Raw genomic sequence first — 22,968 nt, forward strand, 5'->3', positions numbered from 1 at the left:
AATACAGCTCAGTAATATTTCACACACACTCATGTTCTGTTTTCCTTTCTATAGAGAGAAAGTCATTTTGAATACTTGTATAGTCTCTTCAAAAGCAAACAGCTGAGTAATGCTATTTGAAGCCCTGACTGTACAAGCAATTGACTCATGTTTTCTCTCTCTCAGGGGACGGAGGTACACACTAGACCAATCTGGAAACCTGAGCGGCGGCCTCCACTCATCCAACCTCATTCGACACGTATATTTATTGGGTGTTCTACTAGGGACCAGGCACAACTCAATGCACATGCAATGCAATGGAGGACCAGACACACGAGGGCCTGCCCTTTCGCCCAACTCTTTCCCCTTGTTTTCAGTTAATTTCCAAGTCCAGTCACTCGGAGCGCTTAAGACTCAAATCCATCCTTTCTTTCTACCTCCTTAGTTCACACACCCCTCCTAACTGTCTCTTGCCATCATTCATTTATTCAGTATACAATGATTGAGTGATACACTAAGCCAGAATGATGCTAGGGGATTGGGGTACCATGACTAATAAGAGAGGTGGGAAGGAGAAGTTCAATCTGGTGGGAAAGACTGGCGTTGAATAAACATGTTCAGTAAAGTGTAATGAGAGGAGAGGTACAGGGTGTAGTGGGGCTGTCCAGTGTGTAGTGGCGGGGTGGGGGGTGTTTAATTTAGTCAAGGAGGTAAAGCAACACATCCTTGAGAAAGTGAAGGTTAGGCTGAAATCTGAATGAAAGGCATAAGTTAGCCAGAAATGGATGAGTCCTACCTAGGCAGAGAAAACAACCCCTTTGGAGTTCTAGAACAAGTGAAAACAAGAGCTTGATCCCTCAGAAGAAGTGGAAGAAAACCCACTGTTACTGGAATTGAAATACCCAAGGAAATATTGGGTATTGGGTATTGAAAGTAGTTGGGAAAAATGGACCTGATTGAGCGAGGACTTGTGAACCCTATTAAGGATTCTGGCTTTTTTGTAAGAGCAATGGGATGCCAAACAATTGCTTCAGCAGGGAGTGACCTCAGGTCCATGCTCTGAACTGTGGCCAAAGTGATCTTTCCAAAACACTAACTTTCCTAGTGGTGCCCTGCTTGTAACTGTTCAGTGATTCCTCATTGCTTCTGGATAAACTATAGGGTCCTTGAAATTTTAGGCTTTTCCTGGGCTGGTACCAGCTTACCTCACTAGATGTCTTTTTACTTTCCACAATTTACCTTAAGCTTCAACCTTATTGAATTGGCTTGTGTGGTTCCCCATGGCACTGTATTTTATGTTCACTGAACGTCTCCTATGTACTCTCGTGCCAGGTTCTCTCTTTCCTGGAGCACCTTTGTACCCATCTCTGTGCTGAGGACTTGGCTTATTCATAACCTCCCTCTTCTGATTCTTCAAGACTGGGCAGGGGCCCTGTTTGTGTTCCCACAGTGCCCTGTCCTTACTCTACCGTAGCACCTTGTCTATTTTTTCGTCTGTATTTTCCAGTACAGTGTTAGCTCCTTAAGGTCAAGGATTTGTCCACATCTGAGTCACCAGCACAGAGCACAAGACTTGAACGTAATGTGAAATCAATATGTAATGAACAAGTGAATAAATGAATGAATAACAGCACTTTCAAAGGCATGGTCTGTTAACTAAACATGGAGTCTCAGAAGACTTGAGTAAGGTTGCTTTGCAAATTTTCAAGGACCCCAAAACTCAGGACCTAAGCGAAGACATATTTAGTTTAAAACAGATCAATTCACAGGCAATTAAGCCGCAAATATGATCTGTAACTCCAACACTGTTATGCAGAGTGCTGATATCCACTGTGATTTGGAATATTCAGCATAAAAATTCTGACATCAAATGAGCAACATTTTAATGCTTGGAAAAGTTAAAAGTTTTAAATAAACATTGCCTTTATTATAAAGCAAGGAAAGATGATTTAAAATTGTGTAGTGGTTGGACATGTTCTACTGTTGACAGATTCCAGGAATCTTTCTGTTAATGTAGAATTAAAACAAGAAAGTAGAGTAATATTTAAATATTAATATTAAAAGTAAAGCTTTTTTTGTCATCTAGAAGCAACTAGGTAGGGGAGTTGGGGCAGAGAGATTATAATTAGCCTAGCCATAGTTTTTGGAACACCCACAATGCCTTAAAGTTTCTTAATGATTTGCAACCATTTTGGTTGTTATATTTCATTTCAAATGACATCTGCATCCTTCTGTGCAAAATGCTGGGATATTGAATTAGTGTCATTGAGACAGACTTTGGGTAATGTTCTGCCAATGCCCTGGCAGCTCCCCCTCCTAATTCTATGAGTTTCCATGGCAAGGTATAGGCCTGGTGCCAGGATGTAGCAGAGGGCAAAAAATGCACAATCAGGTCAAAAGCCTTGGGGTCACATTTGACTTCTTTTTTCACAACCCATATTTGATCTTTCAGGAATTCTGTAGAATCTAACTTCAAAGTATATCCAGAAGAATCTGACCACTTCTCACTACCTTTATCATGACCATCTGGGTCCAAATCATCATCATCTCTCACTTGCATTACTGAGATTGTCTCCCAACTCCCACCTGCTTCCATCCTTGCTACCCATCCCCTCGTAGTCCATTCTCAACATAGCACTCAGAACAATCCTTTTAAGACACAAGTTACACCATATTTCTCTTCTGCCCCAAACCTCCACACACTCTCCACCTCACTCAAATTAAAAGCTAAAGACCTTAAAATGGTGTGGTAGTCAGCCTCCCAGATGACTGTCATTGATCCTCATATCCTGATTTTCATGCCCTTATAATGCCCCTCCCCCATGTAGAAAACCGTGTGTGACGTGCATAAAAGGCATTGCAATTTTGCCCCATTCTCTTTGATTGCTTTCTCTGAGGGAAGCCAGCCACTGTGCAGAACCCTCCTTAAGCATCTCCATGGAGAGACCACATGGAGAGGAACCCAGCATCCCAGGTAACAGCCAGCACCAACTTGCTGACTGTGTGCTGAGCCACCTTAGAAGTGGATCCTCCAGGCCCAGCCCGTGAGGAACTCCAAGCCAGAAGTGCCCAGCTGAGTCACCCCCAAATTCCTCACACACAGAAACTATGGGATGGAATAACAAGTCATTGTCATTTTAGGCCAGCAGTTTGGGGTGACTTATTAGGCAGCAAAAGATAGCTAGTACAGTGTTCCCTGTGTGACCTCCTGTAACCCTTCCAGCCTCACCTCTAGCTTCTCTTTCTCTCACTCACTCACTGGGCTTCACCGCCATGCTCCCCTCTTAGGATATTTCTTTGCACTTACTTCTCTCTTCCTGGACTTTCCCCCTCTCATGTCCCCATAGCTTGCTCCCTCATTTCCTGCAGGTCTCTGCTTAAATGGCCCACCACCCTTCATATTTTCTTCTCCCCTTTCCTCCACTTCATTTTTTTCATAGTACTTATCACCATCTGACATACTATATTTTTATTTGTTTATTTATGTATTATCTGTCTTTTAGAAGGTAAACTCCACGAGGTCAAGAGCTGTTTGTATTTCATTCAGTATTCAATCTCCAGTACCTACAGTGCCTGTTACTTAGATGCACTTGATAAATATTTGTTGGAAATATTGAATGCAGGCAAGAATAAAGGAATAGATGGGGGAAATGTTATCACTTCAGAAGGGCTGTAGAAAATTCTTATGGATAACAAGGATTTTTTTTGCTCCATACAATCCTGGCCTCTGTGGTGTAGATATACTGCGGCCACATGCCAGTTTCTTTCAGTTGTATATATAAGTCAAGAAATACTGGTTTATTACCGTAAGTGTAAAAAATTATTATAAAAATTGTTATGCTCAAAATGCTATTTGCAAAAAAACCCCAAAACGTTCTGTGGCTAAATAACCCTTGGAAACACTATTTATATCCTTTTCTGGAGGATTCACAGTGTGCCCTGGCCTATAAAAGGTACCTCGAAGTCCGGCAACAAAGAAATGTATTTACTTTAACTCAGTATTTCCCAAATTTACTTGCCTAAAGAATGCTTTCTTCTTAATAAAGAACTGAAGTTCTAATTTATAATACAGCCAGTACTCATTGAGTGATTCCCATATGTTTGGTCCAGTACCTATCACATCCTCTCAATAACCCTATAAGGTAACTATTACCCTGATGACCTCCATTTTACAGATGAGGAAACTGAGGCACAGAGATAAATGTTCAAGGTTACATAGTCAATTAAGTGGCAGGGACAGTATTCATACCCAGATGTCTGTGAATGAGAAGTTTGAGCTCCTTAACTAATGATACAACTTTGAAAGTTTAACCTTTCTATAAGCACTAACAGCAATCATTAACCATGCCCTTCACTTTCAGAAAACCAATCTCAGCATGCTTTTCTCTCTGTAACGAGGAATTTGTGCCACTCCCCTATTAAGCCTGTTCTCAAATGCTTTGATTACTGAGAAGAACTTAACTTACTATATTTCTAAATTTATCTGTGGCTTAACAGGAGAAAGTCTCTAGCTACAGAAATTTGATAGAAATTTCTACAATACCAGAGTAGGGAAGAATATTCTCCAGGCTTTTCTTCCAATAGGGCGGTAGTTCTCCAAGTAAGGTCTCCAGGAGAGCTGCAGCTTCAGTATCACCTGGGAATGTGAAAGAAATGCAAACTCTTGACTCCACCCTAGGCCTAAGGAATCAGAAACTGAGTGGGCGGGGCCCAGCAAACAATTGTTTAACAAGCCCTCCAGGTGATTCGGATGCAGCCTCAGTTTGAGGTGGTTCTTTTGTGCACCTGTGTGTAATTCAGCCTGGTTAATATGAGTGTCCCAAACAGGAAAGGTCAGCATTTTCTCATCATGTGTGTTTGTGCCTGAATATACTAACTGGTGAATTTAATTGGATTCCTATTAAATCTTTAAAATATATTTAGTCATACATTCATTCTACTTTCCTTAAGTGATTTCTCAGGTGGAAAAATAAAAAAGAATGCTTTGAAATTTCCTTGGCTTTTAAACAGAATCTATTTAAGGTAACAGATAAAGGGCCTTCTTTGGAATCCAAAAGGAGTGCATTTAATTCATGGTTCAACTTTATTATAGCTAATAAAGTAGTTCTGTTTCCCCAGTCTGGCAAGGTGATAATTGCCTTTTAATATCTTGTTTTCCTGTGTTGTAAAACACTCAAAAGAATATGCATAATAAAATATACCGTGGTATGCTGGAGCAGACCCGACTGGCTAGCTAGAGCTGCTATGCACTTCTCTTTCTGACTCTGCCTTCTGGTGTCACTTTGGTAGCTTGAAATCATCAATAGTGAAGAGTATTTACACCATGGACATTGGCAGATGTTACAAAGCAGGGCTACTTTGTTTTGTTTTTTTTTTTTTAAATTCAGAGAGCTAACTGTTAAAACATTTACCAGCATACCACTGAAACTGTGTGAAAGAATGCTTGTTGAAGCATTCTTTGTGATAAAGGAAGATAGGAGAGATAGATGATTAACTATAAGGAACTGCTAATTTCAAAAGAATACTATGCAGCCACTGAAAAAAAGAATCAGGTATATTATCGAAGGACATTATTGTCAAGTGAGAAAATATTGCAGGATAATATATATAGTACAATGCTATCTTTTGTTAAAGTAATCGAACATATATATATGTGTGTGTGTATATACATATATATTATGATATCTATTAAGATGTTACTCTTACTAAATGAGAATTAGGAAAGTGGAACAGCAGGGGCCTCAACATTTATTTTACATACTTCTGTAATGTTAGAATTTTTCTTAAAATGTATGCAATATATGCATATATAACCTTTGTGATGGATAATTTTTGTTCTGTGGGGTTTTTAAAAACCACTATTTTTGATGGAGTGATTATTGTTTGTAAATGCTCATCTTTCTTTTTCCCACTAGATGGTGAATTGCTAAAGGACAGGACTCAGTTTACTACTTCTTCCTGCTTCCCACAGCATCTGGGTACACAGAAGGAATCAAATAAATGCAAGTTGCTAATTGGGAAAATCAATAAATCTTTAACATTTGCAATAAAGTTGTTTGGTTAGCCCTGCACAGCTCATTTACAGAATAAGCAGTCTTTCCACTGCAGAGCCAGATTATATTGATATCTTGGGATGTGAGATTCAGAAAGACAGATCCAACTGGAGAAGAGATCGGTAGGACCTCATCAGAGAAGCCCCTGACAACAGCTGCAAGTCTTGGGCTTGCTATGGGGGACAAGAGGGAACTACAGTGTGTTCTTGAATAGGACATAAAGCAGCACTAGGGGACCTTGTTAGGTAATGAAATGGTAAGGAGTAGGGAGACTGGAGGCAGGGAGGTGGTGGGGAAGAAGAAACAGCTTTCTTAGCAATACAATAATTATAAGAGAAAAAGGTACATTTTTGTTAAGTTTTAAAGGGAAAAAATAGGGCTGTGGTGACTGAATAAATAGGGAGGAGAGAAGAAAAGCAAAAATTAAAGATGATTCTGAGATTTTTGGCCTGGGCATCCACACATCGTCAAGAAATGCAGTAGTTGGAAGGAGAAGCAGTTCTGGAAAATGAAACAGTAAATTACACTTGGATGCACTGAGTTGTACATGAGTTGGGGGCAGATAGGTAGGCCTTACTGGAGGTAGCTAAAATTAAAGGTCGGAGATGCACTTTTAGGAACCAACAAAGATGTGAGATTGGAAACTAACAACAGATGCATTTTCCCATGGAGGGAGTGACAGGGAGTGGATCAGGTGGTCAGAGAGGAGAGGGTGAGGAGGAAACGGGCCTGACAAGAGAGGAGGCAAGGAGTAGTAAGAGAGATGAAGAAAAACACTGGTCACAAAAATCAATTTGAGGGAGGGTGGGAGGGAGGGAGACGCAAGAGGGAAGAGATATGGGGACATATGTATATGTATAACTGATTCACTTTGTTATAAAGCAGAAACTAACACACCATTGTAAAGCAATTATACTCTAATAAAGATGTTTTAAAAAAAATCAAAAAAAAAAAAAGAAAATCAATCTGAGGCCAAATTTCCAGGAGTGGGTGGATTGTAGTGTCAAATGCTGCAGACAGTTAAGGAAGATGAAGTACTGAAAAGACTCAATGGTTTGAGAAGAAGGAGGTCCTTTTAACTTCCTTGAGAGTCTTTTTGTGTGGGGGATGTTAATAGTAGGGTAGGGTGGAAGATTTAAAATAAATCAAATACTGAGGGATAAATACAGGAATGGGTAGAGAGAGTTCTGCAGCAAAAATCAGAGAAGAGAACTGATGAGAACTCGAAGGGTCCAGGAGGGTCAATCAGTACCTTGTTAGCTTTTTAGAATATTTCAAGGTGTAATGGAAAGGGCCAGTGAACAAGAATTAAAGATGGTAGATAAAGAGGGGCTCATTGCAGGAAGTGGGAAGGGGATTCAAAGAATGAGTAAGACAGCATTACAGGGAAGATGGATCTCGACTTCTGAGACTGTGGATAAGATTAGGAGGAAAGATGTGATGGGTTGAGTTGAAGACATGGGTACATAAAGGGGCTTAGGTCAGATGAGCTCAAATTTCTCTGTGAGGTAGAGGTTCCCCCACACTCCATGGGCAGGAAACATGGCAATTAGGGTCATGAGGAATGAAGGATGGTCTTGAATAACAGCTATGAATGGTGTGATAGGGACTCCATCAAAGATGAACCAGAAGGACTGTCAAGCACCAGCAAGGGTCACACCCAAATTGGGTAAAAAAATTCAGTCACAGATGAGAGCAGTGTGATCTTCCATGGTGTGGTAGAGAAAGTGCAGGCTTGGGAGGAGACCAACTAGGGTTTGTTATCCCTTCCTAGCAGCATGTCTCTGGTCAAGTTATATAATCTTCCTGGGACACAGTTCTCTCATTTGTGAAATAAAGATTTTAATACCATTTCCTTAAGGTTATTATAAGGCTTAAATTAGAAAGCATCTCACCCAGTTTGAAGTAAGGTAACAGATAATATTAATTTTTTCCTCTGGGAACCAAGTAATAGCACCAAGGGAAGCAGGCAGTGGGTAAAATCCTGAACTGATGACTTGTGCATAGGACACGAGAGATGGTCAGGGGTCAGGGAGAAAGGGATGCCCCGTCGTGGTTAGTTACGGAGTCTAGCACTCAGAGGATGCTAATGAATGGGTGAGGGACAGACCCAGGGAGTTTTAGGTGTGGGATGAGCTATGGGAGGGTGCAGGTACTGCAGGACACGTGGACTAGAGAAACAAGGGCCTCAGAGTGGTACTGCCCAGGGAGCTGACCAAGATTAGGGCCTAGTCTTCAATCTTGAAGGCCCAGAAGTTTGATTTGTCAGGATGCTCAGAGGCCATCAGGGCCTTGTAGGAAGAGTTCAATGCCTGCTATAACAGTTAAGGTAACTTTGGTAGTAAATCACTAAAAATACAATTAAAAATGCCTTGAACAGGCAATTTGTTAGCTCATATATCAGAAAATACAGCAATTGGGCTCTGCAGTAGACATGATTGTCGCTAGCCTAACGTTCATTCCATCTCTCCTCATTGCGTAGCAGCAGTGTAAGTTGAGGCACTAACAAGACCCTGAGGGTTGGTCTTGATTAATTTAAACCAATCAGGATAATCCTCCCTCTTCCTGACCCCTTGACAATGATTGGTTCAGCTATGGGCAAACCTATGCCAATCTGGACTAATGTGATGTGAAGGAAGAAGCATCTTCACTTTTGAGAGACAGAATCATGGAAATCTAATCGCTTCCACTGGATGAGAAGGAGGAAGTGGGTAGCTCTGATTGTTATCAATGTTAGCCAGTACTTACGAGGGTATCATATTTGGGATGAGGCACTGTGGAGAGTGGAGCAGAGAAAAGAAAAGAACCTGGTTCCTTGATGACATCACTGACCTGCCGGGCCAGAAGTCTGTTCTACCATTGGAATTCTACTTTGTAAATCATACATTTCCATATTGTTTAAGGAGGTTGGGTTTTCTGTTACTTGCAGCTGAAATCATCCTGTTACATGTGGGCTTCAGACTGGGTTTGATCCAGGCTCTGGCTTATGTCCCTTTTAATTGTCTTGGCTCTTCTCTCTTCTGTATGTCTGCTTTGTTCCCTGATGGTAGCTGTACTAGTTAGGGTTCCCGACAGAAAAAGAATCAATGGGAGATATTCCTATCTATCTATCTATCTATCTATCTATCTATCTATCTATCTATCTATCTACCTACCTACCTACCTGTCAAGAGAATTTATTTTATGGCTTTGTAGGGATTGGCAAGTCCAAAATCTGCAGGATAGGCTGACAGGCTGGAGACCCAGGTAAGAACTGATGTTGCAGTCTTATGTCCAAAGGCAGTCTGGAGGCAGAATTCCTTCTTTTTGGGGGGGTACCTCAGTCTTTTTTCTTAAGGCCTTGAACTAATTGGATGAGCCTACCCACCTTTGGAGGATAATCTGCTTCACTCAAAGTCTACTGATTTAAATGCTAAACACATCTAAAAAATACCTTCACAGCAACATCTAGACTGGTGTTTGACCAAACAACTGGGCACCATAGCCTTACCACATTGACACATAAACTTAACCATCACATTAGCAAACTGGCTCCCAGCCGTGTCCAGGAGCTACATGCTTCCTTCTTTATCATCAGGAAGGAGATCATCTCTGTCCCAGTTTTATAAGAAAGACTCTTGAATTTCACTTAGACTGGTTTAGGTCATGTCCCAACATTTGAACTAATCACTGTGGCCCCAGTTAAGTGTGATGATTGACTTAAGATAGGGCCCACTTCAGCTGGAGGTGGGGTCAGTTAGCCCAGAAGCATTTGCACTACATGATGGAGGGATAGGTAACTAAGTGGAAAAAAGCTTTACTGATTGAAGGGCGAAGGGGAGACGGATGCTGGATAAACCACCCCAAGTGTCCACTATACTGACCAAACACAAAGGAGATAGATACATCAATCATAATGCCAACTTAATCATTTATGGCAAAAGTAGAAATGTAAACCAGACTAGAAAGTTTGTGTCAGCTCATTAGTACATTTTATGCTCATAGAAAAGATTCACAGAAAGCCAAATTGTGATCAGATCAGAAAGTTGTTTGGTGAGCATGGAATCCAATTTAATCCATTTCACTTCAAACAAATATTTATTGAATGTCTGCTAGGCAGGATGAAATTAACAGCTAGTGTCATCGAGTTATTATAGACTAATATACTCATTTATACCGTTGAGCTGCATGTCCAAGTCTGCATGCTGGTGCTGAAGACACACTGCTAAATGCTCACTCTTTTTGCACCTACTGTTTTATCCCCCAGGCTGACATGCCCTTGTAGTAATGTGGTCTTTCTTCAGACTGGGTGTAATACAATTGAAAAGATTTCAACTTTTGTGTATTGCAATCACCTTCCTTGATTAGGATTTAGAGGACTCCTCAGTCATCCCTCACACTTTTCAAAACTTTAACATCAAGTTGTAGGGGCACTTTGTTGCCCCAAAGAAATTCCTCCCTGTGATTGTCATAACTATTAACCTATTAACCTCTCAGCCCATCTCTATGCACAGCATCCAGAGTCATTCTTCTTTTTTTTTTTTTTTAAATAGAATTTGTTTAGAGTAGTTTTAGGTTCACAGCAAGATTGAGTAGAAGGTACAGAGATTTCCCATATACCCTCTGACTCCACACATGTGTACTTCCCCCATTACCAAAACCCTCCATGAGAATGGTACATCAGTTACAACTGATGAACCTACATTGACATGACACATCATTATCACTTAAAGTCCATAGTTTACATTAGTGTTCACTTTTGGTGTTGTACATTCTATGGGGTTGGACAAATGTATAGTGACATGTATTCACCGTAATAGTAGCATACAGACTGGTTTCTCTGCCCTAGAAATCCTCAGTTCTCCACCTATTTATCCATCCCCCTACCCCCAACGCATGTCAATTACTAATCTTTTTACTGTCTCCATAGTTTTGCCTTTTTCAGAGTGTCATAATTCTATCATACCATATGTAGCCTTTTCATATTGGCTTCTTTCACTTAGTAATATGCATTTAAGTTTCCTTCACTTCTTTTCATGGCTTGATAGCTCATTTCTTTTCAGCACTGAATAATATTCCATTGTCCAGATATATTACAGTTTATTTATCCATTCACCTTTGGAAGGACCTTTGGTTGCTTTCAGGTTTTGGCAATTATGAACAAAGCACTACAAATATCTATGCGGATGTTTATGTATGGACCTAAGTTTATAGCTCTTTTGGGAAAATACCAAGAAGGGCTACTGCTAGATCATATGGTAAGCGTATGTTTAGTTTTGTAAGAAACTGCCAAGCACCTTCTAAAGTGGCTGTACCATTTTGTATTCCCACCAGCAAGGAATGAAAGTTCCTGTTGCTCCACATCCCTGCCAGCGTTTGGTGTCGTTAGTATTTTAGATCTTGGCCATATAGTAGATGCATAGTGGTATCTCATTATTATTTTAATTTGCATTGCCCTGATGACATATAATGTGGAACCAGAGTGGTTTTTTAAAAACAAAATAGATCCTGTCATTCTTTTGCTTAAAGCCTTTCAATGACTTCCTATTATCCTTGACATAAAATTCAAACATTTGTACATGGCTTTGAGGTCCTTCTTTTTTTTTTACTTGCCCCCTGCAGCCTGAGCACCCACCTCATTCTTGTGTTGCTTTCTCATCTCTCGGCCTTTGTACATGCTATTTCCCCTGCCTAGATCATTCTCTTCTTCACTGGTTTAACTCCTACTCATCCTTCAGGTGTGTGTTTAATTGTCACTTCCTCCAGGAAGCCTCTTTCACCACCCTATCCTCTCTGGTTATTTGCTCCTGCTGTGCCTTCCCTGGCCCCCAAACGTCTTCCACCCCAGCATGCAGCACTTGTTCTATGGTGTGAGTTCCCCTCTAGACTATAAGCTTCTTGAAGGGAAGGCATGTCTATATTTCTCACATTTACTCTCAGATATCCAATAAACAGTGATGGAAGTGAGTGAATGAAGAGATGAGTGACTCATCAGTACTGATATATTTATTAAGTCCTTATTTTGGACAAGGCATTGTTCTAGGCCACTGGGGATATGGAAGCATTGTATTAGCTCCAATGGGTAACCTAGTTAGTGAAATGGGATGTCAAAAACATATAATTCACAACAGAAGAGAGTCTACTGTAAACACTGCGTGTATCATGTAGATCAGGATTTCTCGACCTTAGCACTACTGACATTTTGGACTGGAGAATTCTTTGCTGTGGGGGCCTGTCTTGTGCATTGTTAGGATATTCGGCAGCATTCCTGGCCTCCACCAACTAGATGACAGTAGCACCTCCCCACCCCTGGCTGTGACAACCAGAAATGTCTCCAGACACTGCCAAACATCCCCAGGGTAGCAACATCACCCCTGGTTGAGAACCACTAATGTAGACAATGATGGTTTATGGTCTGGAGACTTCAGAGTTGGGCAGAAGCTTGTGACTCACAAAATCCAAGGAAGGGCTCTGCTGGTTGGTTCATGTGGAGAAAAAGGTGTAAAGGAAGCAAATAAATCTGAAGCCTGAAAGGATGGAGAATGAAATAGATGGATAATGTGGAAGGAGTGAGTTGAGGAGGAAAGAAATAAACCAATGTTCAAATCCATTGTGGCTGCTCGGTGGTGGTACCATTTTGAGCAAGTTACTTAATTAACTAAACCTCTATTTTACCATCTGTCAAAGTGAGACAGTAATCATATCTACCTCATAGGGGTATAGTGAGGATTAGGTGAGGTAGTGTATTAGAGTGCTTCTTACAGTTCCGGGATCAGAGCAAGTGCAATAAATGTTAGCTACTGTTATTAGGCTTTGAAAAAATGACAGGAGTGAGATAGAATTAAAAATGAACACTTCAATGTTCTAATTAAAAATTGGAATGCTTAGGTTAAAAAATGCAATTAACTCAGTCTAAATAAATCTAAATAAGTTTAACAAAGCTTAGTCAATTATCAGAGGGAAAATACATTGGCATAAAAACCACATAGCTATAAAAACTGATGTGTGAGAAAAGGGTTTCCAAAGTGAGTGGTGCATTGACTACTTGACTTCTCCTTTCCCAGTTTTGATCTAGAATGTGTAGGTTCCAGAAATTCCAGGAAATAGGCTGTTTAGACTTGTTTTGGTTTTTGAGGTAGTTCATTGCTTAGTGAATTTCTTAGGATCACTGAAGCCAATTAGAAAAAGATTGTGTAATGGTGCTGCTGGGGATGCCAGGCTTCTGAGTTCTGAGGGCGTGTGCTGGTGTCTCAGCATCGCTGTGCCTTCCCCAGCCCTTAGCACACACGCCTCCTCCCATGAGTTAGCGCTGCAAATGCTGTGGAATTGAATTCAACTGCCTTAATGAACTCCAAACAAGACTTCAGGTGACCAGTTCCCCCAACCTCTGTGGCTCATTGCCAATAAGAGAGAACACATTTCATGTCTGCTCTGAAAAAAAAAAAAAGGCTGCTGGCTTAGACACAAGTCTTGTTTTGTGCTTCAGTAACAAGTTAAAAATCCATCTCCCAATAGTCCCATGATTCATTTGCTCCACGGTATCTGTTAAATGAATTTTGCAGTTGTGATCTGCATTGTTGCCAGTTATTTCAAGGTAGAACAAAGAATGCCATGATATGATGAACCACAGAAGAAAACCTAGATACAGGATGGCTAAAAACAAAACCCAAACTCTCGAGTGATGGACTGTATTTTTAGGATTTGTTTTAAAGAACTGCTGAAATCCTCTCCTCTATAAGGAAGCCAAAAATACCAAGCTGAGATTTTTATCACAGCATTTTCTGAATCAATTCAAGCTCTGTCGATGAGTCAGTAAGCTTCTATTATGGGCTTCATAAAAATTCAATGCAGTCATGTAAACAATCAAGTTTTTTTAATGAAAAGTAAAAAAAAATATATTTTGATGGACAGCTAATTGCCTTGTAGAGGTTGGATAATTTCCTGTTCCAGGATTTCCTAAGGGTCTTTTACCTTTAAGACTGTTATTTTCAAGCAGAATAAATCCATCATATTTTTTAAATTCATAGCTGGAGAGAGAGAGAGGCTTTCAGAGGTTTCTAATTATGGCACTTGGAATATAGTCATGATAGAACTATTGTATAATTTTTTTCTCAGGGTTCACCACGTTGGCTTTAGGCTTTGACTTCCCTGTAGCCAAAATGAACTTTAGAGTCAGAAGTCAACAGCCACGAATCCTTTTTTTTTTTTTTTGGAGTGAAAAGCCCTTGAATCATTTCTTAAGTAGTCTGTCTCCTACTAGGAACGTTGAATCCTTCCACTAACGGTGATCAGCCCTGCTCATTTCCGCTCCATTGGCTTCCCAGCAATGACAGACAAGACAGTTCGGCTTTCTGGTGTGCTGATGACAAACAGTCAGAGACAAGTGACAGTGAGCACCAGCCTCACGATGCTTTAACACTGAGATTTTGAAATTATTAAGCTGATTTATCGAGGAGGGAAACAAAATCTGTAGAGGTTGCTTTGGACAAAGATAAAAAGGTTTTTAACTTCCACTGTGCTCTCCTGGAGAAAGCCACTCATTTGGGTGGGAGGCTGCTAGGAAAGAGAACTGAAAGCTAGACGTGCAAAGGATTTAATAAAAATGATATCATTCAACACATAGAACATTCTTACTGAGCACAGGTGTAGAGAACTCCATTTTTGATGAGCATCCCTCCAGGGGATAATCAGATCCTGACACGTGGGAGGTACTCAGTAAATATTTGTTGAATGAATGAATAAATGAATGAATAGCTGAACTGGACTGTGGCATTCGTCCAGCTCAGCTATTCTTAACTGTAAAGTCAGAACACACTGATGTGCTATGACAAGTTATAAAATATGTAGCAAATAAGTGGTTAATAATTGTAAAATGAGAGGGTTCTGAGTGCTGGGAAAACTGGACAGCTACATGTAAAAGAATGAAATTAGAACACTTCCTAACACCATACACAAAAATAAACTCAAAATTGATTAAAGACCTAAAGGTAAGGCCAGACCCTATAAAACTCTTAGAGGAAAACATAGGCAGAACACTATGAAATCAATCACAGCAAGATCCTTTTTGACCCACCTCCTAGAGAAATGGAAATAAAAACAAAAATAAACAAATGGGACCTAATGAAATTTAAAAGCTTTTGTACAGCAAAGGAAACCATAAACAAGATGAATAGAACACCCTCAGAAGGGGAGAAAATATTTGCAAACGAAGCAACTGACAAAGGATTAATCTCCAAAATATACAAGCAGCTCATGCAGCTCAATATCAAGAAAACAAACCCAATCCAAAAATGGGCAGAAGACCTAACTAGACATTTCTCCAAAGAAGATATACAGATTGCCAACAAACACATGGAAAGATGCTCAACATCACTAATCATTAGAGAAATGCAAACCAAAACTACAATGAGGTATCACCTCACACCAGTCAGAATGGCCATCATCAAATATCTACAAACAATAAACGCTGGAGAGGGTGTGGAGAAAAGGGAACCCTCTTGCACTGTTGGTGGGAATGTAAATTGATGCAGCCACTATGGAGAACAGTATGGAGGTTCCTAAAGAAACTAAAAATAGAACTACCATATGACCCAGCAATCCCACTACTGGGCATATACCCTGAGAAAACTGTAATTCAAAAATGAGTCATGTACCACAATGTTCATTGCAGCACTATTTACAATAGCCAGAACATGGAAGCAACCTAAGTGTCCATCAACAGATGAATGGATGAAGAAGATGTGGCACATTTATACAATGGAATATTACTCAGCCATAAAAAGAAACGAAATTGAGTTATTTGTAGTAAAGTGGATGGATCTAGAGACTGTCATACAGAGTGAAGTAAGTCAGAAAGAGAAACAAATACTGTATGCTAACATATATATATGGAATCTTAAAAAAAATGGTTCTGATGAACCTATGGGCAGGACAGGAATAAAGACACAGACGTAGAGAATGGACTTGAGGACACGGGGAGGGGGAAGGGTGAGCTGGGACGAAGTGAGAGAGTAACATTAACATATATACGCTACCAAATATAAAATTGATAGCTAGTGGGAAGCAGCTGCATAGCACAGGGAGATCAGCTCTGTGCTTTGTGACCACCTAGAGGGGTGGGATAGGGAGGGTGGGAGGGAGGGAGATGCAAGAGGGAAGAGATATGGGGATACATGTATATGTATAACTGATTCACTTTGTTATAAAGCAGAAACTAACACACCATTGTAAAGCAATTATACTCCAATAAAGATATTAAAAAAAAAAACCTAAAGTGATGAAAATACAAAAAAAAAAAAAAAAAGAGGGAGGGGATATGGGGATTACGTATCATATAGCTGATTCACTTTGTTATACAGCAGAAACTAACACAACATTGTAAAGCAATTATACTCCAATAAAGATGTTAAAAGAAAAAAAAAAAAGGAATGTCAAGGCCCAGGTGGCCTGGGGGGATCATTTAAAAATGTACAGAAATAGTGAATCCCTATTCTGTGTACCAGGAATTAACACAGTATTGTAGGCAATTATACTTCAAAATCAACCAAACAAACACGCTCATAGAAAAAGAGATCAGAGTTGTGGTTGTCAGAAGTGGGGGTGGGAGGTGGGAGAGGGGGAATTGGATGAAGGTGGTCGAAAGGTATAAACTTCCAGTTATAAAATAAGTAAGTACTAGGGACGTAATGTACAACATGATACATATAATTAACACTGCTGTATGTTATATATGAAAGTTGTTAAGTGAGTAATCCTAAGAGTTTTTAATCACAAGGGAAAAATTTGTTTTCTTTTTCTTTTATTTTGTATCTGTACAAGATGATGGATGTTCATTAAATTTATTGTGGTAATTTCATGACGTATATGAGTCAAATCATTATGCTGTCCACCTTGAACTTATATAGTGCTGTATGTCAAATTGTACCTCAATAAAACTGGAAAAAAAATAAATGGAGCTAATTTAAGGTTATGTTTATAATGACGCTCCATTCTTTTCCATTCTAATATGATTTCTTTTGACAGTTACTGATATGCTATTATAGTCATTCTTACAAATGACTGTGGAATTGTGATCATAGCTACTTCTGTTTATTTTTAAATTTTACCCATGAATAAATTTTCAGCAAGCAAGAAAGCAAGGGTAGATGAAGGGCATATGTAAAGTACCTCTATATCTGCAGTGCAGGAGAGCAAAAATGATTCTGTGAACATATCTGTTAATGACAAAAGACTTAGGATCCCTGAATCAAAGGTAGAGCAGTGAAGCAAGTAGAATTTGCAAAAACATTATTCACATTAATAACATTAAATTGTATGTTTTATTTTCTATATTTAACAATAGAATACAATGTCTTTATATTTATTCTTTAGTGGTATTCACTGACTTTATTAATATTACCTTGGGAGGATAAGTCTAGAGAAAAATTCAGGTCTTTAAAAAATGTTCAATTAAATAGTTATATTAAGTGTATTTATTATTGAAAGTCTTTAAATGACTGATTTCATTACTCATATGTAAGTACCTTAATAGATGCCATGATAAAAATAAAAGTGTGCGGAACTATTTAATTTATTTCACTGTAAAATTGGGGGGGAGGGTGTCCAAAAATGAGGACACCTTAAAATGTTGTGTTTTGTATGTATCATATTATACCTGCCAGAGTGGGAAAAATAAGATTAAGGGCTTCTGAGAGGCAGTAAAATCTAGTAGTTAAGAGCACAGGTTTTGGTGCAAGCCTGCATGGGTTATTTATTTATTTACTGAAGTATAATTGACATAATATTATATTAGTTTTAGGTGTACTACATAGTGATTTGATATTTTTATACATTACAAAAGGATCACCATGATGAGTCTAGTTACTGTCTATCACCTAACAGTATTATTTATTATATTTCCTATGCTGTACATTATATCCCCATGGATTATTCATTTTATAACTGGAAGTTTGTACCTCTTAATCTCCCTCATCTATTTCTCTCATCTCCTACCCCCCTCCCCTCTGACAACCACCAGTTTGTTCTCTGTACCTATGAGTCTGTTTTTGTTTTGCTATGTTTTTCGTTTTTTTAATTCCACATATAAGTGAAATCATATGTTGTCTTTCTCTGACTTATTTCACCTAGCATAACACCCTCTATGTCCATCCACATTGTCACAAATGGCAAGATTTCATTTATTTTTATGGCTGAGTAATATTCCATTGTGTGGGTGCACGTGTTTATATCTATCTATCTATATCTTTAAATTTTGTCATTTTAATTATAATTTGTCTTAGTGTGGATCTCTCTGGGTTCATCTTTTTGGGACTCTCTATGCTTCCTGGACCTAGATGTCTGTTTCCCTTCCCATGTTAGGGAAGGTTTCAGTTATTATTTCTTCAAATAAGTTCTCTGCCCCTTTCTCTCTCTCTTTTCCTTCTGGGACCTCTATAATGCAAATGTTAGTATGCTTGATGCTGTCTTGAAGATCTCTTAAACAATTCTAATTTTTTAAAAAATCTTTTTTTTTTTTGAAAAAAAAAATAAAAGTAGTAATTTCTACTACTCTGTCTTCCAGCTTGCTGGTCTGTTCCTTTGTATCATCTAATCTACTATTGATTCTTCCTAGTGTGTTTTTAAATTTCAGTTATTTCAGTTATTGTATTCTTCAGCTCTGTTTGGTTCTTCTTTATTTTTTTTAACTCTGTTGTATTTCTCGCTGTGTTCACCCATTCTTCTCCTGAGTTCATCAAGCATCTTTATGATCATTACCTTTAACTCTTAACTGGGTAGATTGTTTATCTCCAATTTGCTTAGTTCTTCTTCTGGGGTTTTGTATTGTTCCTTCATCTGGAACATATTTTTATGTCTCCTCATTTTGCCCAATTCTCTGTGTTCATTTCTAAGTATTAGGAAGGTTGGTTATGTTTCCTAATCTCGGAGAAATGGCTTACATAGCAGATGTCCTGTGGGGCCCAGTAGCACATTCCCCTCTGGTCATCAGAGCTGTATAATCCAGGGCTGCCCCCATGTGGGCTGCATGGATCCTTCTGTTGTGGTTGGGCCAATTACTGTGGGCATGCTGGTAGGCAGGGCTGGCCCCTGGCCCAATTGGCTGCCAAGCCCTGTCTAGTGTGGTGGCTCCTGGCCCACTGGTGAGTGAAGCTGGGTCCTTGCCGGTCATGCGGCTTGCGGAATCCTGGGGCTGGTGCTAGCCCACTGGTGGCCAGGGCTGAGCCCTAAGGTGAATGGCTGTGGGGCCTGAGGGGGCCTAGGGCTGGTGCAAGCCTGACGGTAGGCTGGGTGGGTTCTTGGCATAACTGGCTGCACAGCCCAGGGGGTTCTGCCGCTGGTACCAGCCTGCTGGTGGGCAGGTAAGCCCCTGGCACTAATATGCTAGAAGGAGGACTCCCAAATAGCATTTATCAGCACCAGTGTCCTTGTGGTAGAATGAGCTCCCCAATATGGCTGCTGCCAGTGTCTGTGTCCCCAGGGCTGTCTCAGTTACCTCCTGCCTCTCCAGAAGGCTCCTGGATATCAGCAAGCGGGTCTGACCAGGCTCCTTTCAAATTACTGCCTATGTTCTGGGACCCAGAGCACGTGAGATTTTGCAAAACCCTTTAAGACCGAGTCTCTGTTTCCTATAGCCCTCCAGCTCTCCCGTATGCAAGCCCTGCTGACCTTCAAAGGCAGACATTCTGGGGGCTCATGTTCCCAGTGCAAGACCCTGGACTGAGGAGCCCGATGCGAGGCTCAGACGCCTTGCTCCTTGGGAAGAACCTCTGCAGCTGTGATTATCCTCCTGTCTGTGGGTCACCTCCCTGGGGGTGTGGGTCTTGACTATACCACATCTCTGCTCCTCCTACCTGTCTCACTGTGGTTCCTTCTTTATATCTTTAGTCGTGGAAAAATCCTTTCTGCTAGTCTTCAGGTCATTCTTATAGATAGTTTCTCTGTAAATAGTATAATTTTGATGTGCCCGTGGGAGAAGGTTAGCTCAGGGTCTTCCTGCTCTGTCATCTTGGCCACACCTGGAGACTGCATGGGTTTAAATTCTGGTGTTGTCACTTGCTAGGTGTGTGACCTTGGGAAAGTTACACACCTCTCTGTTCCTTAGTTTCTGTATCTGTAAGGCGGGATTAAGAATATACCAATACATTCAAAGCACTTAGAGCACACGTGGCATGTAGCAGGCATTCAGTGAATACAAACTATTACAACCTAATTCAGATCTCTATCATTTGACATTCATTCGGTCATCTTTAGTTTAGACTTAAAAAAATTCCAAGGCCTTTATTAAAAGCACATGGAAACAAAAATCATTTTACAACTCAAAGTATTTCTGACTTAGACTCTGTTATGTGGGACCTCTATGTCTCTTCAGCTCCACGGATGTGTGTTTTTGGTAGCGAGCACAACTTGTACACCTTTTCACTCCATGAATCTTTTTTTCTTTTGGTGTAGGACTGAATTAAGTATTGCAATTCTTCAGTGAAAAGAAAATGGAATAGCATGCTTTCTCCCTTAACTCCTTTTCTCTCACAGTGGTTCTGAATGCCTCACTTTCATTCCTGTGGGAGCATACAATTCCTGGCAAATGAAGAAAAAAGAGTTGTCTGTGGCTCCTTATTATCTAGCCAAATTGGTTTTAATTTTCTGTTGGCAAGAGTAGTGGTCCCAAGAGATGGCACACCTTGCTATGTGTGAGCTGAACCCAGCATGGGGGGAATGTTTTCATCGTGGAGTTTTAAGCACTCAGGATATCGTTCGAAGAGAACAGACAATTCAGCATTTGTCTTGGCGAGGATGGAATAGCAATGTGAGGGACCTATTCTGCTTCTGACAGACCCCAAGATGAACTTGAGATCAGCGGATCTCACACAATTACAGTGAGTGCCGTCCACAGGTGCTAATCCTGCCTAAGATCGCTTCCTGCCAAGTGCAGTGCCTTCACAGGCAGACATTCCTCCAGCTTTCCGGGGAGCCAGGGTTTAGAAGGAGAAAGAGGCACAGTGGTGTGGAAAGCCCTACAACATCATAAGATTTGGCTCAGCTTGAGCCTGTCTCACAGCAACTTGCAAACTAAAACATCTTACCCAGAAGGGGATTTTCGCGCTGCCTAGATTTTTAGTTCCCTGATTGCTTGGTGTAACTACCCCAAAATCAATATGCCCTGAGCTGAGTTGTGTAAACATAAAACCACGAAGAATGCTGCCAACATTTTCCTTTCTGGAGGTGATGTCAAAGTCCAGCTCTACCTAGAGCCCCTGCTCAGCCCCACATCTGTATTCTGTGTTCATTTTGCCCGATACCAGCTGAGTCGTGCTCTGCCAACTAGATTGTACTCACAGGCACATAAAAATCTACCTTCAGTGGATACAAAATATAACTGCTTCTTACTTTGAGAGCCCTTCCTCAAGTTTGCTGATCTGTAAGCAGGAACAGGACAGGTTTGGCCATAGCCACAAAAACATGTGAATGGAGATGTTCATTTTTAAGTGCATCTGATCGTTCTTCTTTGACAAAGCTGTCACCAGAGGGTCCATTTTGAAGTCATTCTTTGAAAGCATGGCAGCCTCAGCAGCCCCAACTTTGCTCTATTCTGCCTCTTGAGACTCGGCAGAAAAGCAATTTGGAGCTCATCATGCAGTTTCCCTTTGTCCCACAGCCCCCAGAGGGCTGTTGAATAGAAATTCTTCATTTAGCCAGGCTAATTTACAAACATTACGTTTTTTCTCTGCCTGAGGTCTTATTCTCACCAGACCTTTTAGAAACCTACATTGTTTGCATCCAAGCTTCCACGTACCTCTATATTAAGAATGTCTTAATTCTTTCCTCATTAATATTAAATATTCTTAATCTATTTCCAAAATGGAGTACGATCTAAGACCGTTCAGATGTGATTATTTAGATCTTGAACTCTGAGACACACACACCGGCAGGACCTTGACCCCAAATGGTCCCTGCTCGGAGGGGCTCTCAGCTAGGAAGTCAGGCTCCTCTGACCCGTGCTGCCTTCCTGGTAGCAGTGCAAAAATGTCAGCCTACACTTCAAAATGCTGCTCTCATCATTATACCACAATACCTACTTTATCTGTCAATGTACTTTGGTACATAAAGGAAGAAGGTATTTCCAGCTCAGTCTAGTCCAAAGTCATTGAAATATTTTCACTCTAAGAAGATGATGTACTTTGGGGGCTTGGCATCATGGTTGGTACCTATACTTCAATACTTAACACAGAAGACAAGTGCTTATGGCTTGATCTTCTGGTACAACTCCTAGACATTTCCCATGTCCTGGGTTTTCAATAGGTTTCATAAAGTATTGTAGTTCAGACAATTACAGCACAGTTGCCAACAAATGAAAATTGGTTAAATTCTATATGCACACTTCTATTATGTTCATGTGGAGGTTATGTCTCTTTTGCTTTGCTATGAAATGGAATGACTCCTGTACAATATTACAGCTAGAAGCTTAAGAAGCTAATAACCTGTTTCCATACCAGTGTGTTTTAGAATGATAAGCCAGGTAAAGGATAAAATTGGACCAACTGCAGACCAGTTTCTAAATAATAAGCAATATTTTATGATTCATCCTCTATAAGGAAACCAGCCCAAAGAAAACGTATTCAGAGTCTAGATAAAAGATAGGTCTTGAGTTTTGTGTATTTTAAGATGTTCGAATGTATAGAGAGAAGGTGGTTTTACTGAAAGGCAATTTCAATCCTGGTTGGGCTGGAGAGAGAGCTGTAGGGTTAAGGCATCAAACACCCAATCATTTGGCACAAAAAAAAGTTGCAAAAATTAAGCCATTTGTGAGCTTCACTCAGAGTGTTTAAGAGACTTAGGGAAAAAAAATCAACCAAGGGGTTTGTTGTTTCTTCTTTCCTTTTTTCTCCCTTTGTAATCTCTCTAAAGCCAAGAACAAGACAAAGACACATACAAGCAGACAGCGAGAAAGTCACTTGTGTTTGTT

General features: G+C 40.2%; 1 long non-coding RNA gene across 1 annotated transcript in view; it reads right to left on the reverse strand.

Annotated features, from left to right (window-relative positions):
- Nucleotides 1-22,968, reverse strand: part of LOC118901310 — a 104,896-nt gene that overhangs the window by 23,987 nt on the left and 57,941 nt on the right. Inside the window, exon 2 of the long non-coding RNA XR_005021328.1 lies at nucleotides 4,523-4,615. This is a non-coding gene — a long non-coding RNA (uncharacterized LOC118901310). The remainder of the gene's footprint in view (nucleotides 1-4,522; nucleotides 4,616-22,968) is intronic.

This window comes from Balaenoptera musculus, chromosome 9 (genome assembly GCF_009873245.2).
Source record: "Balaenoptera musculus isolate JJ_BM4_2016_0621 chromosome 9, mBalMus1.pri.v3, whole genome shotgun sequence".
NCBI classification, from domain to species: Eukaryota; Metazoa; Chordata; class Mammalia; order Artiodactyla; family Balaenopteridae; genus Balaenoptera; species Balaenoptera musculus.